Source organism: Myxocyprinus asiaticus, chromosome 1, assembly GCF_019703515.2.
Source record: "Myxocyprinus asiaticus isolate MX2 ecotype Aquarium Trade chromosome 1, UBuf_Myxa_2, whole genome shotgun sequence".
NCBI classification, from domain to species: domain Eukaryota; kingdom Metazoa; phylum Chordata; class Actinopteri; order Cypriniformes; family Catostomidae; genus Myxocyprinus; species Myxocyprinus asiaticus.
The window spans coordinates 2,999,050-3,019,938 of NC_059344.1; the positions used below are offsets into that span (position 1 = coordinate 2,999,050).

General features: G+C 36.9%; 1 protein-coding gene across 1 annotated transcript in view; it reads left to right on the forward strand.

The window, feature by feature from the left end:
• The first annotated feature begins 2,597 nt into the window (after nt 1-2,597).
• LOC127442336 (astrocytic phosphoprotein PEA-15-like) overlaps nt 2,598-20,889 on the forward strand; it is a 45,870-nt gene continuing 27,578 nt past the window's right edge. The window contains exon 1 of the mRNA XM_051700296.1: nt 2,598-2,759. The gene's annotated coding sequence lies outside the window, so the exon portion shown is untranslated. The remainder of the gene's footprint in view (nt 2,760-20,889) is intronic.

Below are 20,889 nucleotides of genomic sequence, written 5' to 3' on the forward strand. Positions count from 1 at the left end.
TATTTTTAATTATATATTAATATAATTATACATATTATATACTCTGCGCCCATCTACGGAGGTACTTCAATTTGGGAATTAACATTCCTTGCGTTTGAACGTCATATTTACGGGCAAATTGGCATCATTTTTTTAGACATTTCCATTGAAGCAAAGAATTGTGGGTTGTGAATGCCCACGAAGAATACACCTCATGCATCCTCCGAATTCCCGTGAAAGAAAGTCGCATTCGAAGGCTGCATTCGAAGTGTCCTACTCACTTTTCTGAAACGAGACAGCCTCGATGACATATGCGGCCGACAAATGCGACCTCCAGAGAACGCATCCTTCCAAATGAGACACAGCCTTCGAGTTGTAGCTGTTTGTTATGAAACAAAGATTTATGAGATTTGTGTTTAACTATCTATGTCATGGTTTATTTTTAAATTATTATTATTATGTTTACATTTACAATTGTTTTTATGGTCTAATTTTTTGTCTAAACAAAGGTATTTTTCCACCTGTTGTCGTAGGGTGATTTTTAAGTCTGGTGGAAGAAGTTGGAGAGAGTAAAATGTTTTTGAATTGGTATGACCACTTTATTATTTGGACTATATTTTCATTTCGTTTAAAGTGTTATTTCAATTTAGAAATATTTTTGGTTGAATTTTTACGTGTTTTAATTAATGAATACAATTTTTCAAAATCAAAACCGACCAGTAGAAGTGAAGTGCGTGCCGATTCAATCACTGTTAATACTAGCCATGATTTGTGTGTCATTAGATGAAAATTATTAATAATATTTACATTCTCTGTAATTTAATGGAACGTAAATTCAAATTCTGACGAGAATCACATTTTCCATGCATACAATATAAAAGAAGCGTGTCACTGTCATAGAAATATGCCCAACAATAATCAAGGAAGCAGTTTATGCACAAAAGAATGTCATTTTCAATTCTTCGTATTCATTGCATACAGTCCATTTACACTACCAACTTCTTGTGAATGTGCTGTCTTGGTTTGTATCACTGGTGCTTGAGGGAATGGACTATATAATAGGACACAGATGCTGCAATAACCCAAACTCAGAATTAAATTGCACTTGATCCAGCCCATTAGCACTTTGCATGTACGGTTTCGCCAAACCTACTTGTGCCTAGACTTAGCACATGCTTGCATGAAAATACCAAAACTTCATGGCCATGCCCACTGACTTTGCACTTACAACTTATGGCATTTCCCTGTGCTTAACGCAAGAGCTCTTCAAATATGTCCCACTGACTGATTCTACGCGGTCAATCCATTTAGCTGTATGAACCACTCTCTTTGCTTACATATCGCTGATTGCAGGTTTGCAATGTTTTTGGCCGTGTTTAGGCGCAAAAGCAGTGCCAAAAATGTTAGTGCGAAAAAAAGGAAGTCAGAAGAATACAGATCAAATTTACTTTGTGTTGATATGAAGTTACAGGTTCACAACACATGAATTACACTTACATATACAAAGCATTAAAATACTGCAAATATTTTTTTCTTACGTTTGCAACTTGATTGAAACCTTTACAAAACATTCTGTGTGCATGCAAATAATTTAGGCACTATTTTATCTTTATGAAGCACTTCTCAGCCAGTAAAACAGTACGTTCTTTTAGGTATGCATGCAAGTAGTATGAATGGATTCCAGACATATTTCATCCGAGGATGTGGGCATTGTCCCGTGAATATATGGAATAACTACTGCAAAAATAATCGCCTCAGCTCCCGAGGGATTATGGAACTGTTATGTGTCCAGTCAATCCGCACTTCAGAATCTCGCTGGAAACAGTAGGTCATCCTGGTATTTCTCGCATACTGCTTCATGAATACTGAGGATTGGAACATTCTACTCCATTGGGTATCCTGTTTTTTGTCATACATTTTAAGTAGGGAAGTACAGATATTCGGACGCAGTTAGAGATTTACTTAAGGCGGGGTTTGGTGGTGGTATTTCAATGAAAAGTGCTTGATTTTCAATAGTCCTTATTGGGTGAAATATAAACTGGATTCGTGATATTTTCCATAACACTGTGCTATGTCATTCCTCCCCAACAGAAGAAGTTAGTCTACTGCCCCTGTGGACAAATGAGGTACTGCAGGACACACATTCCGTTGCCCTCACGAATCTCAACCGCTGGCCTGGATTCCACATCATACTGTTTAATGCGCATGTTTTATTGTCATTGCATTATTAAAAAAAGAATGAAGATAGGTAAGGTCGCTCAGTTCAGCTCTGCCAGCTGCAAATGTGATTTAAAGCAACGAGTGAGAGAGAGAGAGAGATAGAGAGATAGATATACGAGGATGAGGAGGATGTGGGATTGTGTGAAATAGAAAGAGGAGGGATTATCTGACCGGATAGCAAAGTGACATCAGGCCCGAAAAATGTGTGTGTGTGTGTGTGTGTGGCTGCAGATTCAGACAGTGTGACTGGGAAAAGAGAGAGAGAGAGAGAGAGAGAGAGAGAGAGAGAGAGAGAGAGAGAGAGAGAGAGAGAGAGAGAGGAAAGGAGGGGGTTATAGGGAGGAAAAGGCGTTTCCATTCTCAAACCGGCGAGACAGTCAGTAACGCGCGGTCACGAGAGAGAGAAAGGACGCACAAAGTTTCCGAACACACACTACATTTGATGGTTTGCTGATGTTTTGACTCTGTGCTGAAGTGGACTTTGTGTTTGGACGACTGAAGCACGAAGCGGATCACAGTCATCACCACACCGGGAGCATCACCATCCCACATCATCACCAGTAAGTCACGGATCGAGCTAACAAAAATGCACCATGACATATATCGCTATTAAAGACTGGTTTCATTGTGTTGTACATAATTCATGTACTTACAGTTATTGTGCTTCCTTTTCGTTTTGATTTTTCCTTTAAATCGTGGCACCCAATCTCTCCAAGCTCGCGTTGGGTTCACGGAATCGGGGCTCTGTGTCCTGCGCACTGCTGTCAAGGGTTCGAGCTCCTGTTCGGAATGTGCGCGCGTAATCCTTTTTTATTCGAGCCGCGGCCCGCGCCACAACTATGGCGAAATCGAGCTTCTATTGTTTGACGTCATAGATCAGTCGTTTTTAGAATGTTTACACAGGGTTGAGTTGAATAAAGGAGGTGGAATTTTAATTCCTGACTGAAATCTGTTAACGTGAACAAGAAGTGAACTTTTACATTAATGGGTATTTATTATTATTATTATTATTATTATTATTATTATTTTTAATTTTGCCCCTGGATTTGATTTTTGAGGAGCATTTTTAAAACTGTATGTTTTTTGTAATTTTAATTAATTTATTTATTTATTGCCCCTGGATTTGATTTTTGAGGAGCATTTTTAAAAATGTATGTTTTTTTTTTTTTTTTTACCATTTAAAAATAAACTGTCATATATGTTTATGTCAAATACGTTAATTCGGTCAATTTATTAATGCAAATTCTCTAGATTAATAATCGACTTCATTTTACCCTAAGAATTAAATCAACGTCAACTCATATTTTATGCCATAACATGTCTAAGACTGTAATAGAATATTAAGAACTATATTAGTTTTTACAAAAACAAAAAACAGAATCATTTATTACAAAGGCATATTTAGGCATCACATTTTTGGTGACTTAATTTCCTTTAATTTCTGGCACCGACTGAAACATTGCGTTGTTTTTCGGGTCTCTGTCAGACTTTTTATTTACACTTTCATTCTGCTTGCATACACGTTTCAGAATGCAACCAAATGTTCAAGATAAGGTGGCACCAAATGTAAATGTTTAGTATGGACCCTTGACAGTGACAGTAAATTTACCATCTTCTCTCTTTTGACAGTCGTAATGCAAACATTATATTTGCCATGGTCTCCCATTCATTCCCATTCACTGTTGTTAAAGTTTACCCTGCAATAGTTGACTACTGCGTTCCAAAACCTGGGAGTGTGAAAAGGGTCCATTGAATATTAAGAACTGTATTAGATGTCACAAATAAAAATCAGAATAATTCATAGGAGGGGATTTTTGGTGGCATTTTTGCCCCAGGCCCCTCTTAATTTCTGACGCTGACTGACTGTCAGACTTACTTTTATATTCAGATTTAATCCCGCTTGCATATGTTCAAGAATGTAGCCAAATATTCAAGATTACATGGCACCAAATATATATGTTTCAGAATAACCAGAAAAAGCCATGCTGATTGGCCACTACAGTGTATTCTGAATATTAGGTGGGACACGTGCCCTGGTGGTTACGGCCCATATAGTGCGAATCAAAACCGTTGTCTGGGGAAGATCTGGGCATAGACGTGTGTAACTTTCTTTGAAATTCCTCTACACTAATGAAGTCTGTTTTCAGCTTTAGTTTCACAAACAAAATGTGACAGTAATCCAGCAGTCTTTGTTTTATTAGCTAAATGAGTTTGGGCCTGGACTAACTCATTATAATGGCTCATCCTATTGGACTCTAGTGCTTCCCTGTTCCTCTCACGACACATGTTCTTCTCCCTTGAAGGATGTTAAACCAATCAGATCTGGAGTGTGTATGTGGAAAATGCAGAGGCATTATTTGGCAGTCACACATGTGCGTGTTAGTTTCTTGCACCTGGTGCACGGTTTCTCTGCCCTCCTGTCTTACATACTGATTTGTATTTTGCCTGTGGTGAAGAAAGGGGGCAGCTCAGCAGAAATACACTTCCCTCATGCCCTTTTCCTCTGTGTGTGAGTGTGTGGAGTGTTTCAGGAATTGTTTGCTGGCAGAAAGTAAAGTAGTTGCTGGAATCCTTGTTTAGCAGAAACTTTAGACCAACAACAAGTCAAACCTCCAGCCACTGTTTTCCAGTGAGGTCCTAGAGATCTTCATTCTGCTGTTTCTGGGTTTGTTCGAGAAAGTTTACTGTGAATTCTTGGATATCTGACAGGAGTGACTGAGGCGCTTGTATGTTCTTCACCTCTCTTTTAGGTTATTACACTGCAGTTTTTAAAAAAGGCCATTGCTGTTGTTTGTCATATCGTGTTATTTACAGTGGGCCCAAAAAGTATTTGGATACTTAAGTCACACTTAAAAATGTATGAATGTCATTGCATTAGATAACACATATCAAATCAAGTGTTTTTTTAAGCAAAATAGGTAACACTTTAAATTAATGTTCTATTTAGTGGTTCATCAATGACTAATAATTCATTTATAAATTACTGATATGCTGTAATAAAAACATGAATAAAAGGGGAGACTTTCATACAGCACTAGCCAAACAGTGGGCCATTTTATCTCATATATGTTATAAATGCTTAATAACTTAGTAACTGATATTGTTATAATAATGTTATTCAACGTTAGTAACCTGTGAAAATGTACCTTAATGTAAAGTGGAGAAATGTGAAGCATATATTAAGGAGATTTCAATATTAGAAACCTACAGTATGTACATAAAGTTCAGTGTTGTTTAATGGTCATCAGGTTTATTATATGATATAAGCAGTGAATGACAATGAAGATCTGAAAAGTGATTTTGCAGAGGACTTTAGGTAACTAGGACTAGATAAAACTGTTCTTTTGACATCAGCATGACAAGGAAAGCGACAACAGAAGTTAGTCAAGACATTTCAGTCACAAATTTAAACATAAAGTGGCATAATCCCTCCTTTTAAGCTACTACAATAGTCTATAAGTGTATTTATTAAGCATTTATAACATGTTAGAGGTAGACATACATCGATTTTACAGATTAATCTGTGCCGATAATTGCTGATAGTTTATCTTTTTTGTCATTTCAAAATAAGAGTCCCTGTGAAGTGCAGTGAAGTCACTTTTCAGCCCAGTGAAAATGTGTTGCATGATGAAACTCGTTTGAAAAATGATGGAGACAAATTGAAGCGGAAAAAAATGTGACCCAAAATGTCCAGCGCACGAGAACACTTTATAAACACTTCAAAGAAGATCATAATAAGCATAGAGTTTAATGTGGAGCAGTTGCTGCATCAGGTGTGTTGAAAGAGGGCGTGTGCTGTTTGATGTGCTTAAGAGTTGTTTCTCTCCAGCACACAACTTACATTTTACTGCTATTTTCTCTGTTTTATATACATGTTATGAATTCAAAATCAGGCGCGCATTTCCAGGTATTTCGCAAAACTGTTTGTTTTTACCACTTGCGAGTCTCCGTTAAACTTCACTGAGCAAACAAGCATGTGCATCAGTCTCAATCAAACCGATCTCAATGGAGAAAGGGAGCGTGATCATTAAACTCGTGCAACATCATACCGCGCTTTCAGTTTCAAAACCTGAATGATGTCATGGTCATGTGTGCCGGTTTTTGGGTGCTGAAGGGGGGGTGCCCATGTCGCCCATGCCTAAATCCGCCACTGGTCAGTGAGAACACTGAGGCAAAAAGGCATATCATATCACAACTTAACGTGCTAGTGGACGTGTGTCATATATATGGCATATATGGACACTTCGCACAGCCTTATAATAGAAAACTGATAAATACACAACAAATACAAAGGTATCTAATAAGAGATGCTTCAATATGCAGAATGATGCACTTTAACGTAACCAGAGTGCTTGGAGTCGCAGGGTGATACTCGCTGCGCTTTCATGACATCCAACTGTTTTTTTGTTTTGTTTGTTTTTTCTTTTCTGCAACAATTTATTAAAGCAATCTGTTGACTATCAGACACCTCACCATAAAGAATCGACAAAAGACTCCATAAAAATCTTTAATCTATTCACAACACCTCAAAATTTTACCTGTGGACTATGAATAATAACGGGAACATTGCTCACAGCAGGCAGTATAAATGGTCATGAAACAGCCCTCTTTCAGCTCAAGTCCACCTCACAACCATTTTGAATGCAATCCAGCTGGGCGTGGACAGCTGTGAGAACAAGGGCCCCTCCCTCCCCTAGTGGGAGGGGTGGGGTGGGGCAGGGGCAAATAAAGTAGACACTGTTTTGTAAGCTTACAATACAGTACACAGAATCACACTGGTCATTTTATATCTGTAATTTAACACGCAAATAAATGCCAAGCCATGTACTCTGTATTGAAAATACAGTAGGGGAAATAAGTATTGAACATGTCAACATTTTTCTCAGTAAATATATTTTTAATGAGACTATTCACATTACATTTTCACCAGACATCAGTATTAACTCAAGAAATCTGCAAATGTAAAGAATTCACAACATTAAAGTCCATAAATAAAGTTATGTGTAATAAAGTGGAATGTCACAGGAAAAAAAGCATTGAACATGCTAACTGAAATTTATTTAATACTTAGTGGAGAAGCCCTTGTTTGTAATGACAGCTTCAAGACGCTTCCTGTATGAAGAAATTAATCGACCGCAGTATTCAGGTGTGATTTTGGCCCATTCTTCTAAACATATTGTCTTTAAATCTTGAAGATTCCGGGGGGCCCACTTGTGAACCTTGATCTTTAGCTCTTTCCACAAATGTTCAATTGGATTCAAATCAGGTGATTGACTGGACCGTTCTAACACCTTGATTTTTTTCTCTGAAACCAACTGAGAGTTTCCTTTGCTGTATGCTTTGGATCGTTGTCCTGCTGGAAGGTCCACCCACATCTCATCTTCATCATCCTGGTGGATGGCAGCAGATTCTTCTCAAGAATCTCCCGGTAAAGGGCTCCATTCACCGTTCCTTCAATTATATGAAGTCTGCCAGCGATGAAAAACAGCCCCACACCATGATGCTTCCACCTCCAAACTTCGCTGTTAGTTTAGTGGTTTTAGGGTGATGTGCAGTGCCATTTCTTCACCAAACATGGTGCGTAGTTTGACAGCCAAAAAGTTCAATTTTGCTCTCATCTGACCAGACTACACAGACTACAGTCTTGCAAGTCTTGCAAGGTGAGCATACATAGAGGCCATGGCGGTGGAGTGCATTACCTATTGTTTTCTCTGTGACGATGGTACCTGCTGCCTCCAAGTGTTTCTGGAGCTCTTTCCGAGTGGTCCTTGGCTCTTGGGCTACTCTCTGACTAGTCTTCTGACTCCTCTTGCGAGGAGCTCCTTTGCGTGGCCGGTTGATGACGGATTGATGTTGCTTCCACTTGCAGATAATGGCCCCAATGGTGCTTACTGGAAGCTTCAGAAGTTTTGAAATACGTCTGTATCCGATTCCATCAATATGTTTCGCAACAATAAGGTTGCGAAGGTCTTGGGAGAGCTCTTTGCTTTTACCCATCATGAGATGTTTCTTGTGTGACACCTTGGTAACGAAAAGCCTTTTTATAGACCATCAATTTACTAACCCAGCTGATATTAATTTGCACAGATAGGAGGTATAATTACTTTCTAACTACTTACGGATTTCAGCTGGTTCCTTGCCTTACCTTGCCTTGGAGAACTGCTTTTTCTTAGCGTATTCAATACTTTTTTCCTGTGTCATTCCACTTTATTACACATAACTTTATTTATGGATTATAATATTGTAAATTCTTTACATTTATGGATTTCTTGAGTTAATACTGATGTCTGGTGAAAATTTCATGTGAATAGCCTCATTAAAAATATATTTACTGAATTTTTTTTTGATGCATTCAATACTTATTTCCCCCACTGTATGTGAATGGTTTTTACACTTTAAGAACTTTTGAGACTTATTCCAAATATAAGTGCTTAGATCGGGGAACACACTTACATTAAGGATGGATGGATGGATCGACAGGGTTTGTGTCTGGGACAGTCAATGTAAACCGTGTCTCAGTCAGAGACAGTCCACCTCACGCATATCTCAAAATACTCACGTTAATAAATACATGCTGCACGAACATTTAAAAGGTTTTGGCAATGATTGAAAGACTATCCTGTCCCTCTGTCAGCAGTGCACGGTGGGGGGACTCGCATTGGGACTATCAACTCTCGCATTGGGACTATCAACTCTCTCAACTGACACTGAGGTGTTTATGAGTTTGAAGCGCTGGTCATGTTGTTTAATGAATAATCATGAGATAGCCTGTTCTCATTGGATAAGGCCAAGCAGTCTCATTAATATTTATGAGACACTGATGACACGACAATGCACTATAGTACAGGGATACATCACATCGTGTGATGTTGACTCAACATTGATTTTAAACCCGGAAGATGAAAATAGAGCAACTCTCCCCAAATATACCACTTTTGTCTAAAATTATAATTAATGGATACTTTGTCTTCTATCATGTGTAACACATAATCTTGTGGTATCTTACAGATATAATCTTACAGATATCTTGTGGGCAGAACAAGATAACTGCTAACATCTCAGAAAATGTAGTTTAGTGTTTCATAACCCTTTAAAGTCCGATAATGAGTAAGATTGAAATTTATTGTTGAATGCTGTGAATTTGTACGCAAACACTGTTTTTAATAATGAGCATTATTTAAGACACAACCTCTCAAAGTTTACTACGCTGATAGTAACTACACGCAAATGCACCTGTAACGATGCTGGCAGTGCTGGCAATGATGATGACGAAGTGTAGAGAACCCAAGTGCAGTTTATTTACAAGTGCAGTAATCCAATCGTGATGACTAAACAAAACAAACATAAACGACTTGACTAGACTTGACTTAACTTGACTAAACTTGACTTGACTACGTAGCACAAAACACATCCACATACATTCACATTCAATACTTGACAAAAGACAATGGTGAACATGAGGGCTTAAATACAAGACATGGGAGAACATAAACCAATGAACAAACAGAACTGATAACAAGCTAATTAAACAATCAACCAATGAAAAGACAAGACACATGAACATGGAGGGAAAACATGAAATCACATGACAAGGGAACAGGAACTAAACTTTTCAAAATAAAAGACATGAATCAACAAAATACACATAACAGCACCATGCGCTGTCAGCTTTAACATTACAAAGCGTTGCATCTCTCAATTCATCCTTTTAAAAACACCACAGCTAAAAATATTACACTCACCAGTTGGTTGTTGGATGAATACTAGAGGAACCAGAGGTAGACTGATATATCAGTTTTACCGATTAATCGGTGCCGATAGTTGCTTTTTGGAACTATCGGTTATCTGCACAAATCTATGCTGATAGTTGCCAGTAGCTTTAATCTAGTGAATGTAGGCTATAAAGAGCTTAATTTGGTAAATCCTTAAATATATAGGATTGTAATGGAGCCAAGTCTCCATCATTTCAAAATAAGTGAGTGTATTCCAGGGTCTTCTTTATAGTTAAAAGTCCCATGTTATGCACCAAATCTTCATTTTTATGGTTATTATTGCACAGTAAACTGCATCTGGGATTTTATTCATTCTGGACTCTTGTAGCCTCTATGTCTGTGCCTATCATAGTAAGGAAAGACTTAGAATTGTTTTAACATTCTATACATTCTATAAATCCATTTTAAAAACTATCGGCCGATTAATCGGTTATTGGCCTTTCCATCTACCTTAGTTACCGGTATCGGCAAAATCCACTATCGGTCAAGTGGAACATCCTGTCCTCTGTGTAGGATGTGTACCTTTATATGACTGCTGTCTGCATGTTTTACATCTGTCGTTTTCAGTAACTCTCGGTAATTCAAATGCTCCCAAACAGTTCATTGAAGTCTTTTTTTTGTTTTGTTGGTGTGGATATGAGTAAATTAAACATTTTAAGTTTTTTACCCATAGATTCAAAATTCTTATGGTTAAATTAACCGTGACATTTCTCATCGTGGTTAATAGTGAAACTGTATAAGTGCGACATCACTAGCTAGGACACCTGTGTGAACTTGAGGTGAACTCACTTCACACATCCATTAAAAATCACCAGTTTATTCAAAGTCATTTAGAAAAGCTCTAGAATCATTTGTTTTCAGATGCCCCTTGATTTAATATTTTGTTTAATGCAATGAAATTCACATTTTTAGGAGTGATTTAAGTGTCCAAACACTTGTTCAGTGTGAGGTCACTGTACTGTATATTTTGGTGTAACATGGCGTAACACTGCATGAAAGTGGATGGCAAACCAAAGCTGGAGTTCCTTCTTTTTTTTCTCTCCCCTTTTCTCCCCAATTTGGAATGCTCAATTCCCAATGTGCTCTAAGTCCTCGTGGTGGTGTAGTGACTCGCCTCAATCTGGGTGGCGGAGGACGAATCTCAGTTGCCTCTGCGTCTGAGACCGTCAATCCGCGCATCTTATCACGTGGCTTGTTGAGCGCATTACCGCGGAGACCTAGTGCGTGTAGAGGCTTCACGCTATTCTCCACGGCATCCACACACAACTCACCACGCACCCCACTGAGAGCGAGAACCATACAGGAGGTTAACCCAACGTGATTCTACCCACCCTAGCAACCGGGCCAATTGGTTGCTTAGGAAGCCTGACTGGAGTCACTCAGCATGCCCTGGATTCAAACTTGTGACTCTGGGTGTGGTAGTCAGTGTCTTTACTTGCTGAGCTACCCAGGCTCCCACTGGAGTCCCTTCTTGAGTGCTGTTACATAAGATCCATTTGGGGTTTCAGGTTTGCTGTGAATATATGCTCTGCACAATCTAATTCGTGCTGTTCTGTGATCCCCTGAATGACATAATGACCATGCAATTTGAAGTCTGGTTCAGTTTCACAAACAAGGTCGAGCTCAATCTATCTTCTGTCCTCTGCTATGTCTCTGTCCTACAGCTCTGTTTCTAACAGAACAACATTCACTGAAGATCTGACCACATTGTAGCACGTCACTATAAATGATCTTTAGTGGAATGACATCAACACTGACCCTTGTATTTCATCAAAAATTTAAGGGTTAAAAGAGACATTATTCAATGACAAATGGATTGCGTGGATCTCGTCTTTGGAATGAGTCAAACCAAACTTTTACTCCCAACACGCAGTGAAAGGATCTCGGTGCAGAGATTCAAGAACAAGCTTTCATGAGACGGCCCTTAGAATTATTTGCAGTGATGTCAGTCATTGTGTGTTTTAACACATGCACAATGTTGAATATCTTTAGGATGATGTTTGCTGCAAACAAAGGATTATGAACGAGATTTTTGGTGTAAAAGCTTTTGAGTGGCCAAGCAATCTGACCTCTGGGATCCCCCTCACACTCACACTGTAAGCATACACTCAGATACACACTCACAAACACATCCACACAGGACCCGTCATAATTCACCTGCTCTTCAGCCAAATGAAATGTCTCGCTGGGAGTAATTGAATTTGATAAGACCTAATTCAGTTCAGACTTCTGCACTCAAACTGTTTTGTTACTGAGAGCATCAGCCAAGGACTGCAGCACAGTGTGTGGATGTGTGTGTGTGTGTGTGTAAAGGTGGGTGTTGAAGTGGGAGTTGTTAAGTAAAGACAGCATAATGCAACTCCTTCTGTTTAATTTGGAAACAAATAAATATCTTTATCTTTACTGTGAGCTGATCTTTCAGTTAGATTACAGCAGTGCTACTCAACAAGTGGGCCATCTTTTGTGGCCTGCATTATCAAATATATCATCAAATATATCAATTGTCTATCAAATTCATATAAATTGAGCTGTGCATTCTCAAGAGGATTCACAGTAGTTCTCTGTTTTGCTGCGAATGAAATAAACAACAAAGGGTATCTGAGTATAGCTGATGTTACATGAGAGCAGAGGTCAGTCTGAGCATTCGTTCATAGAAACAGTATCTGCTCAACGGAGATAAATTCTCGTCATGATATCAGTCATATCAGGAAAAAATAATAGTTTATCCTGCAATAACAGTGCTGAGACACCTTCAATTGCTTATTAGTGATCTGCGGATAATCCACGGCTAAGTGTGCCTTAAACAATTTTAAATGCACAAGGTGGAGGCAAAGAACCACCCGATGCGAAGTGCATTTAAAATCGTTTAACGCACACCTAGCCGTGGATTATCCTGCTTATACCATGGTCACTTGCCAGAACTGATTAGTTACAGCTGTCATCGATTTTTTGCAGGGTAAATTTTGACTGGAATAACAAAAAATAATGGAGAGATCTGCAGCTCCGCCTGTTCCGACATAGAGACAAAGTAGTGTGACCACACACTTGGTCAAAACTGTGAATTTAATTGCACGGCACTTCAGCACAGCAACGTAATATACACACACATTACAGTTTTAAATAGCATTGCTCTGCCGGACAGCGAAAGACGCATTTAATAGGTCCTGATTTCAATCTCTCACCCTCCTGAATGCAACTAATTCAAGCTGAATTCCATTATATTAGCTATGTTGATGAAAGTGGTTAGGAAAGGTTTTCAATTGCTTTAGCTCACTCTGCTTTCTCTGTAATGTTATGTTGCTATGGTTACATACAGCTCATTAATATCGAATGGTGATTTAAACTGACTGGAACTACTGCACTTGTTATTCTGCACTAGTTGTTCTGGGATTGATTTGCACTTTTTGCACCAAACTACGTTCATCTCTAGGAGACAGAATGCGTCTCCTTCCTGAGCGGTATGATGGCTGCGTGGTCCCATGGTGTTTAAATTTGCGTACTATTGTTTGTACAGATGAACGTGGTACCCTCAGGCATTTGGAAATTGCTCCCAAGGATGAACCAGACTTGTGGAGGTCCACAATTGTTTTTTTTGTTGTTGTTTTTTCTGAGGTCTTGGCTGATTTCTTTTGATTTTCTCATGATGTCAAGCATAGAGGCACTGAGTTTGAAGGTAGGCCTTAAAATACATCTACAGGTACACCTCCAATTGACTCCACTTAGCCAATTAGTCTGTCAGAAGCTAACTGGCTAATTGCTTAAAGGCTTGAGATAATTTTCTGAAAATGTCCAAGCTGCTTAAAGGCACAGTTAACTTAGTGTATGTAAATTCTGACCCACTGGAATTGTGATGTAGTCAATAAAAAGTTAAATAATCTGTCTATAAACAATTGTTGGAAAAATTACTCATGTCATGCACAACGTAGATGTCCTAAACAACTTGCCAAAACTATAGTTTGCTAATATTAAATCTGTGGAGTTGTTAAAATATTAGTTTTAATGACTTCAACCTAAGTGTATGTAAACTTTTGACTTATATATATATATATGTATATATATACACAGGGTTGGGGAGTAACAGAATACATGTAACGGGATTACGTATTTAAAATACAAAATATAAGTAACTGTATTCCACTACAGTTACAATTTAAATCGTTGGTAATTAGAATACAGTTACATTCAAAAAGTATTTTGATTACTGAAGAGATTACTTTGCATTTTATTGTCATTTGTTTCATTTAATATTTAGTCCTTTCAGATGGAAAACATTTATACATATAAATGATGCAAAGAGCATTTGAACAGCGGTGAAACACTTTCTTATGATGTGTTACATTCATACAAGCAGACAGAGAAGTAAGTTTGAAGTAAGTTTGGAGCAGAAGAAATAGGAATAAACCTTGTGTAAATTGTCAGCTTTTTGCTAAGTTAAAATGCTATTTCTATCCATTTTACATGCACACATAACCAGGTACGATCATATTTGTTTATCAAGAAAATTCACGTTGGATCATAATTTCTTTTTTCTAGTAAGACCTTTGATATTAGGGCAAAAATCGTATTCTTGATGATAATTTTTGTACTGTTTTCCTGTAAAAATATATACATTTAAAAAAAAAAACAACAAAAAAAAACAAGATTAATTTGATTTATCTTGTTTTAGAAACAACACTGTATAAGATATTTAGGTTTTTCAGAGAATGTATTTTTAACATGTGTATTTTGTCTTACTGTACTGACAGAGTATTTATAGTCAAAACAAGTGAAAAAATCTACCAGTGCTGAAGTTATCCAAAGTATTTAGAATACGTTACTGACCTTGAGTAATCTAACGGAATACATTACAAATGACATTTACAGCATGTATTCTGTAATCTGCAGTGGAATACATTTCAAAAGTAACCCTCCCAACACTGTGTATATATATATATAATGTTTGATTGAATGATGATTTTTGCCTTATTTTACAGGAATACTGTGAGCTGATCTTTCTTTCTGTTAGTTTACAGAATACTGTGAGCTGATCTTTCTGTTAGTTTACATAATACTGTGAGCTGATCTTTCAGTTTGTTAGTTTACATAATACTGTGAGCTGATCTTTCAGTTTGTTAGTTTACAGAATACTGTGAGCTGATCTTTCTTTCTGTTAGTTTACAGAATACTGTGAGCTGATCTTTCAGTTTGTTAGTTTACATAATACTGTGAGCTGATCTTTCAGTTTGTTAGTTTACAGAATACTGTGAGCTGATCTTTCAGTTTGTTAGTTTACATAATACTGTGAGCTGATCTTTCTGCCTGTTAGTTTACAGAATACTGTGAGCTGATCTTTCTGTCTGTTAGTTTACAGAATACTGTGAGCTGATCTTTCTGTCTGTTAGTTTACAGAATACTGTGAGCTGATCTTTCTGTCTGTTAGTTTACAGAATACTGTGAGCTGATCTTTCTGTTTGTTAGGTTAAAGGATACTGTGAGCTGATCTTTCTGTTTGTTAGGTTAAAGGATACTGTGAGCTGATCTTTCTGTTTGTTAGGTTAAAGGATACTGTGAGCTGATCTTTCTGTTTGTTAGGTTAAAGGATACTGTGAGCTGATCTTTCTGTTTGTTAGGTTAAAGGATACTGTGAGCTGATCTTTTTGTCTGGTATTTTACAGGAATACTGCAAGCAGATCTATCTGTATGTTATTTACAGAATAACAGAATACAGCTGATCATTCTGTCTTTTATAGAATGCTGTGAGCTGATCTTTATATTGATTAGTTCATAAGAATAATATGAGCTGGTTTTGTGTTGTTGTTTGTGTACAGAATACTGTGAGCTGATCTTTTTTGTTAGTTTACAGAATACTGTGAGATGATCTTTCTGTTTGTTAGTTTACAGGATACTAAAATGATAGTTCTGTCTGTTTGTTTACAGAATACTGTATGTTGATCTTTCTGATTGATAGTTCACAGTGTACTTTATGTTGTTTTTTTCTGTAAATTCTGTTATTGATTTATCTCCCAATTTAGATAAGAGTAACATCAAAGAGTCAGAAGTTCAGAGGTCATTCTCTGTTCTCAAATCCAACAGCGGGTTCTCGGGAATGTTAAGGTAAAATGAGGAATAAATAAATGTATAAAGGAACAGGTTTATGGTGGTCTGGATATTTCTGATGAACAATTCACTCTGAGCAACAGAAGAAGATGAATTTTTAACCTTGGCCAAATGATGAAGTGTAATCTGTTTCTGGTCTCATGCTATAGATCAGAGGCGTTAACTGAACTCATGGCAGTTATAAAGCTTTCATTTTCACACCCGGCTGCGTTCAGCTAAAGTGGATGGTAGTTGTCATGGTAACAGCTTCCCTATACCCTCAATGATGTCATGTTCTGATGATGTGTACATGATTTGATCTTTAGTCTGAAGGAATAGCATCTCTCTTAAAGGGACAGAACCTCAATAATGCTATAACTGATGCAAAAGGTACTATTCTGGCACAGCTGATGTATTCCTATCTTCTGTTTTTGTTTTCCTTTTGTCATTATATGATCATACCAAAAGGATTGAAACTAGAGGTGTAAAAATGCATTGTCTTCAGCATATTTTTTAAAGTAACAGTGTACTAACCAGACACACTGAAATGAGATTCGTGTCTCCACACTGAACGTGAAACTGCTGAATAAAGTGGCACAATCACAGCCAATCAGAAGATGTATAGTTATAAAGAGCGTGAGTATGGACTAATGAGATTTCACAGTGGGCGGGGCTACCCGGTGCAATGCGCAGAAATACAAACAAAGCGATGAGAAAATGTCCTGTCGCTTGTTGTTTTTCACAGTCACAGCTGGTCAGGTGACAAGAAAACAGCTATCTTTAATCGCTTGTTGCATTTTGATGTGTTGCATTTGGTTAGGACAAGGTGCTCAATCATGCTGGGCTAGCCTATAAGTTGAATATTCACAATATATTCACAGTGGCATTTATGGAAAAATAAACTGGCATTTTTCATACATGAAAGTGTTTTAGTCAAAAATGTAGGTAAAAATGGCTGTTTATTGCTGTATATTATATTGGTGTAGAAAATGAAAATGATTTAATATTGTTTATTAGTGTTCATTTAATGAAAAACAGTGTGTAAAAGATTACTTAATTATTTTAGCTAGATTTTTACAGCATTTTAGTTCCTATATAAACATACAATGGCAGTTTGGTTGAAATGATGGCTCCTCTGACTGACAAAAAAATCAAACATTTTAAAGGGATAGTTCACCCAAAAATGAAAATTCTCTCATTATTTACCCACCCTCATGATATCCCATATTTGAAGAAAAATATCTCTACTTAGTAGGTCCTTAAAATGCAAGTGAATGGAGATTTCTCTTTTGAAACTCCAAAAAAAAATCACAAACAGTCAGCATAAATTTTATCCATACAACTCCAGCAGTTAAATTAAAGTCTTCTAAAGCGACATGATCACTTTTGGAGCAAAAAATATCAATATTTAAATACTTTTTAACTATAAATCATCGCTTCCTGTCAGCAGCAATATGCACATGTGACGTAATTGCGTTGGCGTGTTTACACGAGAACTGAGGCATGTGCGTCACAGCTGGAAGAGCAGCGCTGTTTACAAGTGAGAAGGAGGAACGCTGTACAGTAGCTTGGTTGATTTTGGTTTAGATTTTTTATTTTTATCTGTTTCTTTACTCACAATGGTGCATTTGTGTGCTTATCCTGGATGTCTCAACTGAGAGAAAAACAAGAGATTACATCCGTAAATGCCAAGGCAAATAAGTCACACAAGAGACCGCGTTAAGTCAGCGCTCTTGTGAAGCTTACAGGAAGTGATGGATTATAATTAAAAAAGTACTTAAACATTGATCATTTTTTCACACCAAAAGTGATCGTATCGCTTTAGAAGACATTAATTTAACTGCTGGATCTTCAAAAGTCCGATCACCATCCACTTGAATTTTAAGGACCTACTGAGCTAAGATATTTTTCTAATTTTCTTCAAATGTATTCTGGTGAAGAAAGAAAGTCATACACACCTGGGATATCATGAGGGTGAATAAATGATGAGACAATTTTTATTTTCCAGTGAACTATCCCTTTAAGCCACTGAAAGCAAATACATAAATATTGATATATTTTGAGTATTATGAATATTGTCAAAAGGCTGAGAAATAGCAAGATATGTTTTAGCTATAATGCCCAGCCATAGATTTGTACCAAACCAAATTGTTACCAAAAATAAAAAGTTGTAATCAAATCAAATCTTATCTTATAGAAAATAGTTATATCCCTAATTGAAAGGAAACTTTGACTGAGGTACGCTGACTATCCCACATTCACCATAAAGACTCTGATATCTCACTGACAACCCTCCTGTGAACTCTGAGGTGTGTGAAACCACCAGCCTACAAACCATCTGACCGAACACCACACAAACGATATAACCCACAATCCCTGTGTGTGGAGCTGACTCAGAGGAGACCATCAGGACCAACAGTTGTATCCTCTAGAGGATCTGATCTGACCTGAACTAATTCATATTTTACACTTCAATTTGGCAGAATTACTATTAAATACTATTAATAGTTCATCCAAAAATACAAATTTTGTCATTATTTACTCAGGTGGCAAACATGTGATTTTTCCCTCCTCTTTTTTCCGGTCTGTTTCTCTCACAAAGTCATCATATGACTTCAGAAAACTTGAAATATAAAGCATGAGTCATTTGGACTACTTTTACGATACTTTTATGGGGTTTCTGTGTCATTTTGTAACATTTGCTGAATGCATACATGCAGTAGTAGTAGTCCATTCCAAACATAGCAAGACTGAATGCACATTAGTAGTGGTCGACCGATATATCGCAGAGGCCAATAAATCTTAAAAAAAAAGATTTGTAAAAGTTAAAAGTTACAGGGAACTGCTGAGGATAGGCTGATAGAATACAGAGGTAAATAAATGAGAACTCCACAGGATGCTGAATTTGTGTGAGGTTGGTTTATTACACCTGTTTAAACGAGATATGTGCATATTTTCAGACGGTATATGATATTAGTTTTATTTATTTATTTATTTCCGTTTGAGCTCTTAATGTTAAAGTGCTCACATGTTTCATTCTTCCTCTCTCTACTCAACAGTTCCCTGTAACTTTTAACTGTCTTGTCTGATGATAAAAAGGCAAATATCAATAAAACTAATATCATATATCTCGTTTCACCCTCTGGGGTCTGAGGGTGTTTTGGGTCCTGGAGAAGTTTTGACATGTCTTGACATTTGTGCTTTTTTCAGTTGCTTAAAAACATATTAATGGCTAAAGTCTGATAACACTGTATTCAGCACAAACTGGGCTACAATAATATGTGAACAACATGTATATACATGTTTGTATTTTTGAGAAAATAACATTTATATGTGGTTTTTGAAAAAATTAAAATTTTAAGTCACTGAAATAAGGCCATATAACACATACTAAACATTTGTTCACGAGACTTTTGAGAACTGGATCTTGTAGCCTAGAGTTTTTGCTACAAAAATGATGTGAAAACCATCCTGATCACTCATTCATACAAAACAATATAGTCATTTAACTTTTGTAAGACACTTTTAGTGTTAGAAAGGCCACATGCGAGGAGGCGTGGATGATCATGAATATTGATGTGATTCACACCTGAGGAGACAAAGACCCCAACCCTGAGAGAGAATGAATTAATGATTGAATGTATTGTTTGTAGTTGAAGTTAAAAGAAGTAATCTGACTATACATTTTCTTTACATAAATATTTACTTAAAAACTTTAGACCTACACTACCGTTTAAATGTTTTAGATCTGTACGATTGTTTTATGTTTTTAAAAGAAGTCTCTTCTGCTCACCAAAGGCTGAATTTATTTGATCCAAAATACAGCAAAAACAGTGATATTGTGAAATATTTTACAAATTTAAAATAACTGTTTTCTATTTGAATATATTGTAAAATGCAATTTATTCCTGCGATCAAAGCTGAATTTTCAGCATCATTACTGCAGTCTTGAGTGTCACATGATCCTTCAGAATCATTCTAATATGCTGATTTTCTAATATGGGCATATTTACAGCACATCTGACACATTTACACCTGAACAGATATTTGCAAGCACAAGCTTCATTGATGATAATGAGGCAGCATAAACACTAGTTAAAATATAATCTAAACATTCATATTATTTTTATATCATATTACATATCATATTTATATCATACAGCATTCAATTTAAATACCTGCTTTAGCCGAAACAACATTTAAATGTAACTAAAACTTGCCTATTAGGACATATTTCAAATTTCAATACTCTGAATCCTGACTGGCAAGTCCGGAAATAGTCCAACTAGTAAAATATGTCCATGTTTATATAAAAGAGCATGTCAACTAATATAAGTAAAACTAAATGACTCACTCATCCGAAATTGTATCCTCGGCTGGATCAAGTCGCTCTTCAAAATGTAAACGTTCCTCGTCGGATTTCCGCTCTTCTTCTGAGGAAAATGTGAACTCTTCGTCACTATCCTGGACCATCTGTAGAGCTTCCTCACCAGTGTAGCGTGCCATCTTCCAAACGTTCGTTAAATTGAATGAACTTGATGCTTTTTAAGGCACTGTTGGGGGTGTTTACCATTTGCATTGATCGCCTCAGCACACTGCTGTATGAATAGCGTTCTCTGCTGGTGGGTGTGATCACATTAGCGATAATTAGCTGAGCCAGGAGAAACTGCACATCTCTTTAGTTTCATACAGATTACGTTGCAGGAGAATATTTGTTTTAAATTTGAATTGTTTTATTTAAAAGTAGACATTTTAAGCTTTCTTTAGACATATGTTTCATGTTTGTGTGATAAGTATTCACGGAGTTTCACTTCGTTTTTGTGACGTGTTTCAGAAAGATGCT